Source organism: Ceratotherium simum, chromosome 36, assembly GCF_057802395.1.
Source record: "Ceratotherium simum simum isolate JZ-2026a chromosome 36, ASM5780239v1, whole genome shotgun sequence".
NCBI lineage: Eukaryota > Metazoa > Chordata > Mammalia > Perissodactyla > Rhinocerotidae > Ceratotherium > Ceratotherium simum.
In genome coordinates, this window is record NC_141935.1 from 13679705 (window position 1) to 13698560 (window position 18856).

General features: G+C 35.7%; 1 pseudogene; it reads left to right on the forward strand.

Moving 5' to 3' along the window:
* The first annotated feature begins 9488 nt into the window (after window positions 1–9488).
* LOC101401623 (small ribosomal subunit protein uS2 pseudogene) lies at window positions 9489–10430 on the forward strand (annotated as a pseudogene).
* The last annotated feature ends 8426 nt before the right edge of the window (window positions 10431–18856 follow it).

An 18856-nucleotide genomic window follows, 5' to 3' on the forward strand; every position in this document is an offset into this window, starting at 1 on the left:
CTGATTTGAGATCTGATTATAAAGGAGAAATACTATATCTTGCAAATGCTCTACCACAGAAAAAATAGCCATGATTTTGTTATGGCAAAGGGTACATTTCAAGGTCACTGCCTTGCTTTACTTCTGAAGGTTTTTTAGCAGCTAGGAGAATACACAAAGATTCAAATGCTGGCTTCTTTTAAATGACATTCGGTATAAAAGTATTTGATCGGGGGAGAAGTAGAGACTCTATAAGGAAGACACGCAATCTGAGTTTGTAATGCTTGACAACAAAACATTATACTGTAGTGTAAATAATATTGTGTGTGCAGACTTTTCCTTTTAATGTCTGAGACCACATTTTCTGTTTAAGAAAGAATAACCAGTTAAATGTCTAGTCTACATTGAAATTCAAACTCCTTTTTTTATGTAGGAAACTTGAAGATTTGTTTTCCTATAGTCTGTTCCTAACATCAGACAGCGAGGTTCAGGAAATTCAATGTTTTAATCTTCAGTCAGCCGGTTGGAGAGTCTTTTATCTCAACACTACTTTTAATTTAATTGCATTCAGATATCATATCAAATTGAACAAGTTCATTAACACTGAAATACAACATTTCAGCAATTCACTAACTCAAATGAGGACAGTGTTCTATGCACTTGGTAAAGCCTCTCAGAAGAGGAGAAACTAATTAAATTGACATTACACCCTTCTAGAATTCGGTGGCAGCAGGGCAGGAAGAACTTTCTTGGTGATGTGATTTTAAAGACTGTTTTAATCAAAAATATTATTGTCTTCTCCAATACCCCCTCTAAACCACCGTGATATCTAAAATATCCATAGAAAAACTCTTTGGGTTTAGGAATTTAAAGACCCCCATGAGCTGTATATTTAATTTAATTGCATGGCCAAAGAACTGATAATTGAGATCCAGGTTCCTGTCCTGTCACCAAGTAATCTTAGCCAGGGCACTCAGGACCTCAATGTCTCCATGTGTAGTATGTGGTTGTATTAGATGTTTAGCTTTAAAATCCTGTGAGTCTATGATAAACCTAACAGTATCTAGGACTATCCCGTAAGGCATAGACTGGATGAAACTAGTGTCCTTTAAATTAGTGTATAATGGGGTCAATCAGTCAATTAATATGAAAACTTGGCTGCACAGACAGGCCTGAATGAGAAGCCTAACAGATCAAGTTGCTGGTCATTTAACTGCTCAGTCCTTGAAATAATTAGGCTTTCAAGCAAGGAGCTTGTAGGGATAGAGGACAATTTCAAAAGAGAGAAATAATTCAGAAAAACATCTGGTTTTTTGATTGTGAGTTAAAGAGCAAATGAATTACATAATTCTCTAAAAGTTGGGTTCTCAACTGTACAAATATATCATAACTTTATAAAGATCTCAAATTAAGGAAAAAAATTGTGCTAACACTGAATGATGCTGTTCTACAAAGGGAATAGATAGAGATGGGGTAAGAGGGCAGCTAAACTAGTTGCAGTTAAAAGTGTGATAAACTAGGATCCTCTCCCATCCTTTCTATGCTTTGCCTCTTCCTCCACTTTCCTGGAGTCTTCTATAATCTACCAGGTTTCTATCTCAGATTATATACACTAAAGTCCTACCATCTACTGAAAGATTTGATGATGTGTTGTGGAAAATGCTATGAGTGGAGCCATATTGAAATAGAGCCAGAGCAGCCATTTCAGACGAACTGCCTTGCACAGCTTCTTGTCTTTATCTTCCAAACTGGACCAAGCCACCAACATTCCAAGAAGTTAGTAAAGACAAGAATATCCTGTTTGTAAGGATTGATGAAACTGGGCTTCGCTAATGACCGAACCACTAACCAATCAATGAAGTATAAGTCTAGCCTGTTGCCTGAGGACCGGATCTTAAGCCAATCTATGAAGTGCAAACCTAGCCTTACCTCATCTAGCACCAATGAATTCTTCCTTAATACAACTTATCTCATCTTCTTCTCTTTTTCCCGAAAAGACCTTGATACCCTTTCCTGAAATCCAGACACTATCTGAGTTTCTACCTGAATCTGTCCTCCTGAATTTCAATTCTTTGAGCCCCAATAAATGCTTTGTCTCTTAAGCTGGTTTCTGTTTTCATAAGTTGACATGTTTTTAATGCATCTAGAGACATAGGAATCTCTCAAAGACTTAAAAAATCTTCAATCCTGGAAATAATGACATTCTAATCTCAAGGCCCGCAGAACACCATTGATGGGCATATTTGGTGCAGAGAATCCTTCAATGACCCTGGGAACCACTATATACCATAACTGTACACTTACTGGGCTATACTCTATTTGAGTAGTGCATATCAATATTGGAGGCTCCCAATTACATGGCAGGCAATACCACATATATCTTTGTTAACACCAACAGTACATAGCACATGGTAACTACTCAATTTTCTAGTGATTCCTTTCAGGTTACCTCTAGTGCCCAGGGAGCAGTGTGGCAGAGAGCTGAGAGGCTGAGTGATTAATGGGCTAGGTTCTATTTCATGTTTAGTTACTAACTTTGAGACCCTGGGCCATCACTTCCCCTACTAATTTTCTTCACTGAAAGTATTTATTTATCAGAGTATTATGAGGAATGAACAAGAAAATGCATATCAAAATTCTTTCACAAACATAAAGATATCAGCCTTAAAGCTAGCTTTAGTTAAAATATCACTGAATAATAATTATACTTTAGAACAAAATTAAATTCTAGAGTGGTATCATCAAAACATTTTCTGTAGTAATTCTGCATGTAGTTTAAACTGAAGCAGAAACTATATACTCACCAAAAGAGCTAGGAGATAATACCAGTAGAATGGAGAGAAGAGACAAAGTATGGAATAACATTGGATAAGATAACAGGAAGAAAAAAAAAGAAGGGATGGAGGGAGTAGAAAAAGAAGGGCGTCTAGGGCTGGCCCTGTGGTGGAGCGGTTAGGTGCACACGCTCCGCTACTGGCAGCCCGGGTTCAGATCCCGGGCATGCACTGATGCACCACTTGTCTTGCCATGCTGAGGTTGCCTCCCACATACAGCAACTAGCAGGATGTGCAACTACCACATACAACTATCTTCTGGGGCTTTGGAGAGAAAAAGGGAAAAAAATAAATAAATAAAAGCACTCTTTATTAAAAAATAAAAATAAAAAAAGAAGAGCATCCATATGGAAAAGTGGAAGGATATCGATTCTAATAAACTTATTCCTCTAGGGATTTTTAAACTTCCCTTGCACAGCAGAGGCCTGGACCATAGAAGATTCATAAAACAGAGTATTACACAGAGGTCTCTACCACATAGATATACTGCTTAAAAGAGAGAGACTTTTCTTTCTTCCTTCAAAAAGGACACCAAAATATAGAAATTCACTTACTTTGAGTCCACAGCAACATGATATGGAAAAATGCCTTAATAATATATGAACACAATCTAGTCAACGATTTTTTACATGTATCTGATTCTATTGGGAAATAATGAAATATGAGTTTGAGGAGTTTCGACAGTTTGCCTTGTGGTGCTATGCAGTGTTTAATGTTTGATTAAAATGAAAATAGGAAATCCATATCAAAGTTGTTTTCATCAGTATTTGTGTGTAAAAAATAGCACTGTTGTAATATGTTGAGAAGCAATGCTGTACAGTGGTTATAATAGAATAGCATGGTGGTTGGAACGCATTTTCTGAAGCCAGGTTACATAGGTTTTTGATGGAACCATGTGCTCACTGTGTAATCTTGGGGAAATACTTAACCTCTTTTGTCCTTTAATTCCTCATTTTTGACATGGAGGTTGTGATAGCGGTGTTGTGAAATTTATCATATGAACCAATTTGTACAAAATATTTAGAACATGTAAATGCTTAATAAGTGTTAGTTTTTGTTTTAAATTTATTTTTAAGTGAGAGTATTGAAGAGTAAGTAAGCATTAATTTTTACTGTATTTTGATACTTTGTGTGGTTTTTAAAATTTCTCCCTCCTTCATAAATTTAAAATTCTAGAATATAAGAAACTAATCACTTAGAGTGTAAGACATTCCATGAAAAAAAAAAAAAAGAAAAAACTAACTCCTTTTCAGGTATATCATAGCTTCAGTAAAGAAAGATGATAAAAGAAATGATGATATTCTTCTCTGTTTCTTCATTAATATTTTTATTCATGTACATTTAAAGATTAAGCATAATTTTTAAGCCAAGAATCTTCATCACCTGTGTGTTTGCAGCTTCTTCCCCATCTAATTTGAATTATTACATAGATCTATCAAATTCCTTGGCTCCTTTAACTTCAATTCATTTCTCATTTTGTGTTGAATTTCAGTTACTCAATTTTCTTTTAAAAATTTCAATTCTAATTAGTGTTGCAAAGTCTTTGTCATCTTATCAGATTTCATTTTACACAGAATTTTAATATATAAATACCACAATTTTATAAAAGATCCCCTTAAAGAATATCTTCCAATACTGATTTTGTATATACTTATGGCTAAATTAATGAGAAAATAGAACATTAAGTGCCTCAGGATAAATCCTTTTGTAGACTATTTACAAATAATTAACAATACCAACATTCAAAATAGTTGGAAAAATATACTTAAAACAAATGCAAAATGCAAAACTTTCTCTTAATAAGTTGTCAAAGACATAAGCAAACAAGCAAAGGAAGCTTGTTTACCATGTACGTCTTTCCATTGATTAAATCACAAGGTAGAGATATTCTTATAGGTTCATTAAGGTTTATAAGTTAAAGAAATGCTGATTACACATATATATGCAAAACATAATTGATATCTGAAATGAGATCTTGTTACTGATAAAACAAAAGCTGTTGATTTCCTTCTCTTTTTAGCCATTCTTTTGATCTTGTGCTGTGTAGGGAAGGAAAAATAATTTTTCTTCTACTCTTCCAGATTCTTGGCTGAGACACCCCTTGTAATAAAAGAGATTAACAGGAGAAACACAAAAGTTTAATAATATGTATACCTCCTGTATGAAGTGGGAGAGACCCAGGAAAACTGAATAACTCCCCAAAATGGCCAAAGCCATCATCTTAAACACGATCTTCAGCTAAAGACAAAAGAAGATGTTGGGGGTGGGAGGCAGTTACAAGAGGTGACCAGGAAAAGCACAGTGAACAAGGATAAGGTTGTTAGGCAGATTTAAGTCATTGGCTTATCCATTGATAAGGAGTTTCTAGAGATTTAGAAACATTCTCCTCTTCCTAGTAGAGAGAGAGAGATACTCTTACAAATGGAGATTTCCCTCATAAATGTAAATGTCTTTTCCAAAAGGGTAATGTAGGGGAGGAAGAAATACTTCTGTACCCTCTAGGTTCTTCTTGCTGGTCTAAGAATTAAATTGACTTGAGACAGAATAACAGGAGAAAATCAAACAAATTTAATAAATGCGTACATGGGAGAAACCCAGGAAAACTGAGTAACTCATCAAAATGACTGAAGCTACCACCTTAAATACCATCTTCAGCTAAAGTCAAAGGAGGATGTTGGGGGTAGTAGTATGGGACTTCAAAGGGGAGGAAGGCAATTCACATAGCGATGGAAAAGCAAATGTTTGGTAAACAAGTGTTTCCCATGCCTTGCAGAGACAATGGGACATGAGGAGGACTTTGATCAAATGGGCCTTGCTAGGTTCCTCCCTGTCTATCACACCTAGTTCATATTATACTATAGTTGTCTGTGGAATTACCTCCTTCCTGGAACAGATCTTCTATCTTACATTCTTTTAGGAAGTTAGGGGGAGGAGGGCAAAGTTTCTGAGTCTTTTTTTCTTAAAAATAATCAAGCTAAAGAGACACATTTTGGGGTGGCAAATTCTAATCCCCCACAGTAACTTCTATAACTCATTTTCAGAGCTTTTCCTATGTCTGCTGTTTCTTAAAAAAAGTAAAATAAATAAATCAGCTCAAAATAATCCTTATGCCAAAGAGGCATAGTTTGGGGTGATATATTCTGCTTCCCTTCAGCGGTTACTGACTTTTCAATTATTCTATAGTACTACTAACGTTTAATCAAAATAAAGCAAAATAAAGGTACTTTTCAGATAGAGCCTTTAGAAAACAGATCTGAAGAATGTGGAAAAATCAGAAAAAATAAACATTATTTAAAGAATGGGATTTTCATTCTCACCCCTTTGTACTCCCTCAATACACAACTAAATTTGTCCAAATATCAAATTCACATCCCATGAAATACAGCATCAGGGAGAAAAATAGGGTCTAGAGTCAGTTTTGCCAAAATATGCTTCCCCAGCAACTGGTGTTGAAAGCTTCAAAAGGACAGTGGCAATTCTCTCATCTGATTCTGGCTACTATTACAACTCTCCCAAAGTCATTAGAATGCCTATTGTACTGCCCTCACTCTGCTCTTGAACTCTAAATACTTTACCCCGGTATGGTCACAACCTAGAACAAAGTTATTGATTACTTTTTGTTAAGCATTCAGAAAGCTATATGCTTAAGCAATGATGGAGGCCCTTCCTTCCAGGGACCCACCTACAAATAAAAGTGTAAAGATTTTAAGACTAAATTATCCAGAAGATTTTGCCATGAGCTTCCAATTGCCATACCAATGCATTTGTCCATTTCAACATATATAAATAAGGTGATAGAGGAAATAGAAAAGTAAATTGACTCAATCCTATGTCTATATTTTCAGTAATATTTTTTCCAAGTTCTAAGGTCTCTGAGTTAGGTTGTCAAGATATACTCTACATAATGGTGCCTGGTCAAGGGACCAGGGGCAAGAACTATAAGATAGCTTTGGCCTTCCTTGCCAAACATGCATCCTGTGTGATGTGGCTATGTCTGCCCAGAAGAAAACACGCATTTTTTCTCCTTGATATACCTTGATATAAAAATTGTCTTTTTGCAGTTCTTCAAAGGAAGGTTACTATTTGTTTTTTAATTTGCATATCGGTACCAATTGTGCTAGCTGTGGCTCTACAAAAAAGAGCAGTTAAAATAAACCAAAGAGTGAATTTCTCTTTTATGAGCAGTATCTAGCTTAGTTTCTGGAATACTGAAAAGGAGTAGAATTTGCTGCACGAAAATATGTCACTTTGGCATAGGAATTATTTTAGACTGATTATTTTTAAAAAACAGCAGGCCTAGGAAAAGCTCTGAAAACTGAATAGAAGTTACCCTTTTGTAAGAGACGTTTACATTTATTAGGGAAACCTCCATTAGTAAGGGTGTCTCCCACTCGGTACCAAGAAGAGAAGGATGACTGAAACTCTAGAAACTCTTATCAATGGAAAAAGTAATGACCTAAATCTGCATAACAACCACCTATGCTTTTCCTGGTCACCTCCCATCACCGACTCCCACTCCTGATGTCTTTTGTCTTTAGCTGGGGATGTTATTTAAGGTGAAGCCTAGAGCCATTTCAAGAGTTACTCAGTTTTCCTGGCTATCTCCCGTGTATACAGGAGGTGTATATGTTATTAAACTTTTGTTTGTTTTTCTCCTCTTAATCTGTCTTTTATTACATGGGGGTCTCAGCCGAGAACCTATAAGGATAGGAGGGAAATTATTTTTCCTCCTCTATAATACATCTCCATTAAAGGAGTAAGTAAAAGATGATATGAATAAATTAATAAATAAAATCTTAATCTTGTAAGAGTGAGTAAATAAAGAAATATTGAACGGATATTGAAACCAGGGGCCAACTTGCTGTAACTATACTTAGTTGTCTGTTTGCAAAAGTAGTTAGATAATGCAATACTAAAGCCCACCCTATAGATGGCATCTCTGACATCTGGTTCACTATAGTTACCATTGCTACCATTGTTTAAGCTGTCTTTCAAAAACTTAGAGTCAGCTCTTGCCTGGCTTAGGCTGGTCTGAGCTGATTAAGACTACTAATTTATCGACTTGGCCTGCTCAAATGCCAGTAGGTGATCCTTTGATGTCAGGGGGCCAAAAACTCCATCCTCAGATCATGCTAAGACCACCATTTTGTGAATATGCGTCCTGTGAAGAGCCATGAGGCTTGACTGCTATTGCACAGATAACCAATTACCTCACTTTTCCTTGCCTCCCATCATCTATCTCTCCACTTCAGACCACCTTGCTCTTTTGTCCCATAAATATGCCTAATCCTCATTTTGGAGGAGGCAGACTGGGGATTTGTTCTCCTGTCTCCTTGCTTGGCTGCCTTATGTATAAACTCTTTCTCTGCTGCAAGTTGGTTGTCTCAGTAATTGGCATACCATGCCACGGGCAAAAGGAGCCTGGTTCAGTAACAACATATTAAATTCCATACCTGATTTCTTATCCTAGCTCTGAATATCTTTGGCAAAATGATTTTTACAGGACGTAATAATATATTCCTTATTTCATTGGACTATCTTGTCTTGTTTTTAATTTTCTAACCAATTATTTGCGATAGTTGCGTAGAATATTTGCATAGAATTTCATAGAATGATTAAGTTGTTTCAAGTTTTTAGCTAATAACAACTTGCTGAAATAAACATAGTTTGTATATTTCTTTGAGCAGTATGACATTCCTAGCTATGGGCCTGATATCTCAGGAACTATGTAAAATTTTAACTTTCACATTTTTTAATTATTCTGATACTTTCACAAAGGTTGAACTAGAAATTATTATTTTTCAATGTTTGCCAAATTGTGTAAAGCTGTTTTGACTTGCATTTATTTAATTATGTTTGAATTTATGCCTCATTATGGTAATTTGTGTGTAAACTGCTTAGTTACCTCTATGCTTATTAGATTATTCATATTTTTAAAATAAATTTGTAAATGACCCTTCCCCAAACCTTGGAAGTGCTGTAGGAAAAATAGGGAAGCTGTTGGCCTTCAGAGCTTTGTTTAGCAACTAACAAAACTGTAGTAACTCTTGGAAGAAAGAAATGAATGGATTTCAGTGTTAGGGGTGGAGGCTCTGCGAAAGCTGTGATATGAAATGAGAGGTTATTCATATTTATCTGATTTGTAGGCTAGCCTATAGTAGGGCAAAAACAAATAAACTAAATTAAAATGAAATGAAATGCAATGTAATAAATTACAATGGACTGTAACCCTGTCTGTCCTTAAGGGGGGACCAGAGTAGAGTCAGAATAGAATAGATGTATCTATTTTTCAATTTATTCCTTTGAGTACCCACCAAACGTTCAGACCAGATAAAAGACAGAAAAAAATAGCTTGAACATTTGACACAAACATTTTTTGATGCCCCATTTTCACGTGACCATATTAAAATATCTAGCACAAAAGCACACTACATATCTTTTTTTATGATTGCGTTTTTTCCATTTGTTCTGTAGTAGTTCTATTTATGTTCTTGATGTCAATACTTTTTTTGCTTTATGCATTGCAGGTATCTTTTCCCAGTCTGTGGCTTGTCTTTTAACTTTGTATATGGGGGCTTTCAAAATTAGATTTTTAAGCTTTTCCATGCTACCCAGAAAACAGTCCATAGAATGTTTGTTCTGGGTTCCCTTTGTAACTTGCATGAAACTCACAGCATGTCTGGAGCCCTAGTTTTCCTGCAAATGAAGAAGTAGGATGTCCTCAAATTCCTTGCAGTAGGAACCCACTTACGTGGCACCAACCTTGACTTCCAAATAGAACAGTACATCTACAAAAGGAAAAGTGCTGGCATCTACATCATAAATCTGAAAAGATCCTGGAAGAAGCTTCTGCTGGCAGCTCATGCCATTGTCACCATCGAAAACCTGGCTGATGTCAGTGTCACATCCTCCAGGAATAATGGCCAATGAGCTGTGCTGAAGTTTGCTGCTGCCACTGGAGCCACTCCTATTTCTGGCGGCTTCACTCCTGGAAACTTCACTAGCCAGATCCAGGCAGCCTTCTGGGAGCTGAGACTTCCAGTGGTTACTGATCCCTGGGCTGACCACCAGCCCCTCCCAGAGACGTTTATGTTAACCTGCCTACCGCTCTGTGTAACACAGACTCCTCTGTGCTATGTGGACATTGCCATCCTGTGCAACAACAAGGGAGCTCACTTAGCAGGTCTGATGTGATGGACGCTGGCCCAGGACATTCTGTGCATGCGTGGCACCATCTCCTGTAGACATCAACGGCAGGTCCTGCCTGATTTCTACTTCTGCAGAGACGCTGCAGACATTAAAAAGAAAGAACAGGCCACTATTGAAAAGGCTTTGACCAAGGAGGAATTTCTGTGTGAACGGACTGCTCCAGCTCTCCAATTCACTGCTATCCCGAATTCAACTCAAGGTGCCCTCTCTGCCTGTCCAGCAATTCCCTGCTGAGGACTGAAGCCCTCAGCCTGCCACTGAAGACTGGCCTGCAGCTGCCACTGCTCAGACCACTGAATGGGTAGGAACAGCCACTGAGTGGTCTTCAGCTGTTCTTCCACAGACTCTAACACAGAAAATGGAAACAAGGGGGGTGGAAAAGAAACAGTTTCTAAAAGTTGTGTCTGAAGAAAGAAAAACAAAAACACCACACCTGTGATTAATAATGCGTGCAGTGAATTCAACTACTTAAAAACCAGCTTCAGTCACCAGTTGCCAGTGGACATCCAGTTTTCATTGCCTGGACTGGTGGTATATTTTGTCAGATAATGAATACAGTCACTAATGATTATATCCATTTCATAAAAAATATTCAACATTTATATAAATAATTTGTTAATTCTTATCTTAGCTACTTTTTATTGTGTTTTTGCCACATTTAAAGAAAGGGATCTATCTTACTAATAGTTCACATGTGATATCTCACTGTTCTGTACAAAGATAAGCCTCTTTAAAAATAGAAAGACCTATGTCGCTGGAGGTGTATCTCATATTAATATATAAATTGGAAAAGCTGTCTGTTTTCTAGTTTTGCTCCACAGTAGCAAAAGAAGTTCTTTTTCTTGTGACTTTGTTTTATCTGCTTAAAGGAAATACTCTCTGAATTATTTGCTTTTTTCCCCTGTTCACAGATTGACAAGCTACCTTCTGAAGCGTGTAGTCAGGGCCATATTTTTCCCTGGGTTTTACATACTGAGCATATATCTTCTGGTAAGCTGCACCTTTTGTTCTTTTTTTATGGCTTTTGTGCTTTGTTGTTCCATTAGTACAAGGCTAGCTATTGCTACAAATGTCCCACAGAGAGAATGTTTCAGTGACTTTCTTGATAATGCTGGAAAGTCTTTGTTTAGCATTCACTCTGCCTTCTAATTCTGTGTTCTTCATGTCACCGTCTGTGTTCCAGTTTAATTCATGCTGGATTGTTCTTATTCTTTCAGTCTCTAATCACTAGCTCTTATATCTTTCAATTATACAAATCTGAGCACAGCTTTGGTCTAGATTCATGCAAGTTCAGTCTGTCTTCAGTTCAGATCTAAAATAGTTTTTGACATTTGCAACAACCATTACTTCCTTGTCAGCCCCAGATAAAGTTATCAGAAATTTACTGCTTAATTTTGTAGGTTTTACTTAGAGTAAAATAAATTTTGTTTTGAACAGACTTATTGAAAAACATACCATTTAAAAAAATTAATTTGACAGAAAATAGAAATATTAAAATAAATCTACATTATTAATAAAGTTATTTAAGTTTAATGAGTATTTATGGGTGCACAAATTGGAAATTTGTGAAAATATACACTTCAAGGCTTCTATAATTTCCTAAGGAAAGTAATAATAAAGGAATACTTAATAAAACTTTCTCAAAACTAATGCATTGCAAATAAGGATGATTTATAAATTCTAATGATTAACTCAAACTTTGATATTACTATTAGCCTTTGATTATATTATCATATTTATTTGGAATTGTAAAATGTGTGTTTCTTTCAAAAAGATGCATTTTGTAAACCCTAGAGCAATGACAAAAAGAAAAAACAAAGATATAATTACTAAGCCAATAGTAGCAATAAAACAGCATACTAAAAGGTATTAAATTAATCCAAATAAAGGCAGGAAAAGAGCAAAGATCAAAAGCAAAGATAGAAAACAAAGAGCAGATGGTATAGTTAAACTGGATCATGGTGATAACAGTATCACATATAAATGGTTTAAACCCAGGGACCCAAGTAGAACTTGTCATAATGGGGAAAAAAGACTAAACTATAAGTTTTCTACTGGAAAATCCCTTTTAAAATGGATACTTCGTTTAAATCTAAAAGGATCAAAATGATATATTATGCAAACACTATACAAAAGATACCTAGAGAAGTAACACTAGTATTAGACATGGTAGAATTTAGAACAAGAAAAATTACCATGTATAAAGAGAAAAATGATGACAGAGGGACAATTTTTAAAGGGGACATAACAATCTTAATTTTTATGCACTTAATAGATATATTTTATATAAAGAAAAATTGATAGAACTGACAGGATAAATAGACAAAACTACAAATATAGATGAAGTTTTCAATACTTTTTCACAGTCCATCATCAAAAAATATTATACCACTACACTTAAATTGTAGAATCTTACAAAAATATACTTTAATTTTCCTCTTCCTATCCTTTGGATCATATTTATTATATATTTTGTGTCTACTAGTGTTACAAATTACACAATACATTTTGAATGTGATTTTTTATAATTTGGAAGAGCTACATAATTCTATGGACTGATATTTTCTTAAATGACCAATGGAGGATGTTACAAAACCATTCATCTGGAAAAAATCCACTCAAAGTACAAAATAGACTAACGAATTTTAATGTAACAAATTACAAAAAGTACATTGAAACAAGCTTCCTTATTGTAATTAACCTCAAAGAAGCTACCACTTGTCAAATTTCAACATTATATCAAAGAAAAATATCCACAATTATCTGAAAAGGCTTTTAAAATACTCCTAACTTTTCAGATTACTTGTCTGTGTTAAGGCCAGATTTTCTTCATATACTTGAACCATAAAAACGTAACAGACCGAATGCAGAAATAAATGTGAGAATTCAACCATCTTATATTTACACAAGCATTACAGAAATTTCAAAATCTAAAATATTGCCACTCTTTTCCTCACTATTTTATATGTATAGTTACTTTTTTATTGAGGTATAATTGATATACAACATTATATTAGTTTCAAGTGAACAACATAATGATTTGATATTTGTATATATTGGGAAATGACCACCACAATAAATCTAGTTAACATGTGTCACCATACTTGTTACAAAATATTTTTTCTTGTGATGAGACGTTTTAAGATCTACTCTCTTAGCAACTTTCAAACATAAAACACAGTATTATTAACTGTAGTCACCATTCTGCACATTACCTCCTCATGAAATATTTTATAACTGGAAGTTTCTACCTTTTGACCCCCTTCACCCATTTGCTCACTCTCCCCCCGCTGCCTTCTTTATCCAATCAGCCATCCATGAGCACTTAGGTGCTTCCTTGCTTTGGCTATTGTAAGTAATACTGCAATGAACACGGGGGTGCATGTATCTTTTCGAGTTAGTGTTTTCATTTTCTTTGGCTAAGTTTCCAGAAGCGGAATTGCTGGATCATGTGGTAGTTCTATTTTTAATTTTTTGAGGAACCTCCATCCTGTTTTCTATAGAGGCTGCACCAGCTTACATTCCCACCAAAAGTGCATGAGGGTTCCCTTTTCTCCACATCCTCATGAACATTTGTTGTTTCTTGTCTTTTTGATAACAGCCATTCTAACAGGTATGAGGAGATATCTCATTGTGGTTTTGATTTGAATAGAATTATTTATTTTTTTTGTGAGGAAGATTAGCCCTGGGCTAACATCCGTTGCCAATCCTCCTCTTTTTCTGAGGAAGATTGGCCCTGGGCTAACATCCGTGCCCATCTTCCTCTACTTTATATGGGACACCGCCACAGCATGGCTTAGCAAGTGGTGTGTCAGTCTGTGCCCGGGATCCAAACCTGCGGACCCCAGGCCCCCAAGGCAGAGTGTGCAAACTTAACTGCTACGCCACGGGACCAGCCCCATGAATATAGCTATTTTTAATTAAAATATTTGTTTACATTAAGATAAAGCAATATAGTAGGTTTTATTGTTAATTTCAATTAATTAATAATTAAGGTTTTAGCATTTTTCAGGATTTTTTTTTTTACTGTGGTAAGAACACTGACTTGAGATCTAGCCTCTTAAATTTTTAAGCGCACAATACAGTATTGTTAAGTATAGGTACAATGTTGTACAGCAGATCTCTAGAACTTATTCATCTTACTTAACTGAAACTTTATACATGTTAAACAGCAACTCCCCATTTCCCCGTCTCCCCATTCTCTGGCAACCAGCATTCTACACCCTGTTTCTATGAGTTTGACTATACTGAATGCCTCTTATAAGTGGAATCATGCCAGTAGAATCCTTCTGTGTCTGGCTTATCTCACTTAGCATAATGTTCTCCAGAGTCATCCATGCTGTCATATAAGGCTGGATTTCCTTCTTTTTAAAGGTTGAATATTCCATTGCATGTATATGCCAAATATTCTCTATCCATTCATCCATCAATGGACATTTAGGTTGTTTCTATATCTTGGCTATTGTGTAAAATGCTGCAGTGAACATGGTGGTGCAGATATCTCTTCGATATCCTGATTTAATTTCTTTTGGATATATACCTAGAAATTACTTCTATTTTTAGTTTTTTGAGAAAACTCAATGCTGTTTTCCATAGTGTCTGCACCAGTTTACATTCCTAACAACAGTACACAAGGATCCCAGTTTCTCCACATCCTCACCCACATGTTAGCTTTTGGTTTTTTGATAATTGCTATCCTAACACCCTAACAGGTATAAGATAATATCTGCATAAACAAAAGCTCTTTGGTGTCCTCAGTGATTTTTATAGATGCAAATATGTCTGAGATCAACAATTTTGAGAACCACTGGTATAGATTCAAATTTGTCCATGGTATTATATTTTTTCTGCCTAAAGTACTTCCTGTAACATTTCTTGTAGTACAATTCTGTCTTTAAATTCTCTCGACCTTTTATATTATTTTTTTGTCTGCAAGAGTGTTTATTTTACCTTTATCTCAAAAGATATTTTTCCTGGGTAGAGAACTCTGCTACCTTCTGTCTTTGAGTGTGAATCTGTACATGAATAGATTAAAATTCCTGAGGCTAAGCAAAGAACATCTGGCAGTGGAGGAAAAAAGGAACAACTGTTGGGATACCATTTGTTTGTTTTTCTAGCACTTTAAAAAAATTCCCTATTGCCTTCTGACTGTATAATTTCTTACAATATGTCTGTTGAGTCTTATCTTTATCCTTCTGTATATAAGGAGTCTTTTCCCTCAAGCTGTTTTTAAAATATTCTCTTTAACATTATAGTTTTTTCAATTTCATTATGAAGTTGTTAGGTGTGATTATCTTTGTGTTTATACTTCTGGCAGTTCATTGAGATTTTGTATCAATAGGTTTATAATTTTCACTAAAATTGGAAAGTTATCTGCCATTATCTCTTCTGCTTGTTTTGTTTTTTTCTGTCTCTGCCTGTTTGTTTACACCTTCTGTTACCATCCATGTGGTATTAATCCCATAGTGTTAGCATGATATTGTCCTAAATTACACTGAGGCTTTTTTCATTATTTTATGTCTATTTTGTCTCTGTGCTTCATTTTGGATAGTTTCTATTGCTGTATCTTCAAATTCAATCATCTTTTCTTCACCATTATGGAATCTATAGTTAATTATATCCAGTGAATTTTTGTTTCAGACTTTGTAGTTTCATTTCTATAAACACCATTTAATTCTTTTATCTTTTCTTTTTCTCTCTTCATTATATTTAGAATTCCCTTTAAATCATTGAACATATTTATGACAGCTATTTTAAGGTGTCTTTCTATAAATGTCATCATATTTCTCAATTTTAGGACTATCTCTATTGAGTCATTTAATTCTGGTTTTTTGGTCTTAATATGTGCTTCTTCACACGAGTAATTTTTTTAATTGATTGTCAGACATGGTGAATATCATGTTGTTGACTATTTAGATTTTGTAGTATTCTATTAAAGAGTGTCTAAGTGTGTTTAGCAGGCATTTATGTTACTGGCAGATCATGCAGACTGTTTGACATTCTTTTTTAAAATCTTTGCTAATGCAGATCTAGTGTACCTTTATTGTAGGGATAATTTAGCCCTACTACAAAGATGTGACCATTTAAGACCATTGCTTATTTCCCCAAGTATTGACTGACATCTTTGACTTTGGCGTATGGAAAGCCCAACAATTCCCAGCCCAGCTGAATGATTCTTTGCTGTGTAGCTTCTTAGTAATTGTTCTTTGTCCAGACTTGTGGAATTTCACCCTATGCATATGCAAATTAGTATTCAGATAAAATTTTCAGTAGACCCATATGCATATTTCTGGAGCTCTTTCTCTGCTTAGCTCCCTCCTTTCTGGTACTTCAGCCCACACATCTCAGCCACCTCTGCCTTCCCAAATTCATCTCTTTGCCTCCTCATTGCAGTACACGGTGTTCTACTTGCTCTTTTCAGTATCTGGAAAGTTCTTCTGGCAGAAAGGCAGGGCAAAATTGTAGCATTGACCTAATATGTTTTTTCTCTTATGAATCAGTTTTGCATTGCCTGTAGTTCTGTGTGTGAAACAGTTGTTTCATATATGTTTTCCAGTTTTTAAATTGTTTGTGATAAAAGGAAAAATCTGATACCAGTTAATGGTCTGTTCATGGTCAAATGAAGAAATCCTTCTGTTTCACCATTTCCTTTCATTGCTGTTTTCTCTAATTTACTGAAACATAGCATTTTCTCTTAAAATTAATTTTTACCTTATATCAATTTTCCATTTAGTAACATTTAGAAAAAGAGGGAAAATAACGCATTGGGAAGTGTTTGCTGCATAACAGTCTAAAACATCAATGGCTTAAAATAGCAAGCAGGTATATTTTTTCATATACAGAACTGCAAATTAGGTGAGATAGGTCTTCCTTAGGGTACAGGTTGGCTGCTTTTAGCTTCAAATTTCTGTTTGGATTCAGATTTGCTCCATGTGTCTCCACATTTTCCTTGGATAGGTGGCTACCTGAGATGTATTATTCTCGTGGCAGACCACAGGAGCACAAGAGCGCAGGCATCTTTCCCAGGCATATTTAACAACTCTTTTCTCATCATGCCCAGTGGTGTTTCACTGATCCAAACATGTAACACGGCCAGTCTCAAAGTCAGCCTGTAGGAAAGTTCATTCCTCCTACCATGAAGCCATGGCAAAGACAGTGACATATGATGCTGAAACAAGCCTCCAGTGAAGAATTGGAGATAATGTCTCCCAAGAGATTAACGGATTTCTGTATCACTTAGTAAAGTTAAGACAAACAGTACTCCTACAATCTTGCTATAATTTTCTTTATTTAGTTCAGTGTGCACCAGACAATTGAAAGGGCCTAAAGTGTTTAGCAAATAACTCCATTTGACAATAGAGAAACGAATGTCTCGGACTATTTAAACACTTTTCTAAATTTGTATAATAAGTCATTTGTACCTGACATGGAGATATCTGATTTGACACTGTTCCTGAATTCAATGCTACATTTACTTTCGCTTGCTATCCATGTTAACTTTCAATATTCCAATGCATTTCTATCAGACAGGGTTCAGACAGAAAACGGATGGCAATTTCAAAAGGATTTAAGAGAAAGTAAACAAGTTTCAAAAGAGTTTAACAAAGAGATTCTTAGCAGAGGTGGGAGCAGTTTAAAAAAATCTACAAGATATGATGAAGAATCTATGTTTAGCACCTGTAGGAGGTTATCACCACCACCAGGTCTGAAAGGACAAAGGGGAGAACAGGGTTCTAGAACCTAAAAGAGCTAAAGTCAAGGAAGAGAAGTTTTAGCCTTCGAAAAATGCAATCCAAGTAGCACCCCAGAATTCCCACGGTGAGAAAGGAAATGAACAAGAGGAATAAAGAAATGAAACTCTCCCTCCCTCTTCCTGCCCTTCAGCTTCCCATTAGTTGAATACAACTGAAAGCCAGCAGGTAAGGGGGTGTCTGTGAGGTGGTCAGAGAGGTGAGCCTCTGTAGGCTCAGAGCAGAAGGGAGAGCAGCAGAAAAATGACAGATGGGAGAGAGAGAATAACCAGCACAGCCTTAATGCTTAAGGTCATGCCATCTAAAGAATATTGTGAAACATGACATGAGTGGAGCCATATTAAAATAGAGCTGGAGCAGCCATTTCAGAGGAATTGCCCTGCACGTCTTGTTTTCTTTATCTTCCAAACTGGACCAAACTGCCGACATTCTATGAAGTCAGTAAGGATAAGAATGTACTGTTTGTAAGGACCGATGGAACTAGACTTGGCTGATAACCAAATCTCAAGCCAACCTACGAAGTACAAACCTAGTCTTACCTCATCCAGCAGCAATGAACTCTTCCTTCATACAACTCACCTCCTCCTCCATTTTTCCGATAAAAACCCTGAGCTCCTCTTCTGTAATCGGGACATTATTTGGGTTTCTACATGAATCTGTGCTCTCCAAATTGCAATTCTTTGATCCCAAGTAAACACTTTGCCTCTTAAACTGGTTTCTGTTTTTGTAGGTTGACAATATTAATCATTGATTCGTTTAACAAATGGTTATTGAAACCCTGCTATGTGTTAGATGATGTTTCCAGGCATTGAGAATGCAGCATTGAACAAAACAGATAAAAATTCCCTCTCAGAACTTACATTCTAGAGATGCATTCAGTTCATAAGCAGTATAAACAAGTAAAATTATATTATGTTAATAGTGATAAATGCAAAGAAAAAAATCAGGGAAATGGAATAGGAGTCAGATCTTGTGGGACTTGGAGCAGGGTGTAAGAAGATCTGACATGTATAGATACGAAAAATCTCACTACTGAGTTAAAGCTTAGCTGAATATGGACAAAGGCTGATACAAGTAGAATTT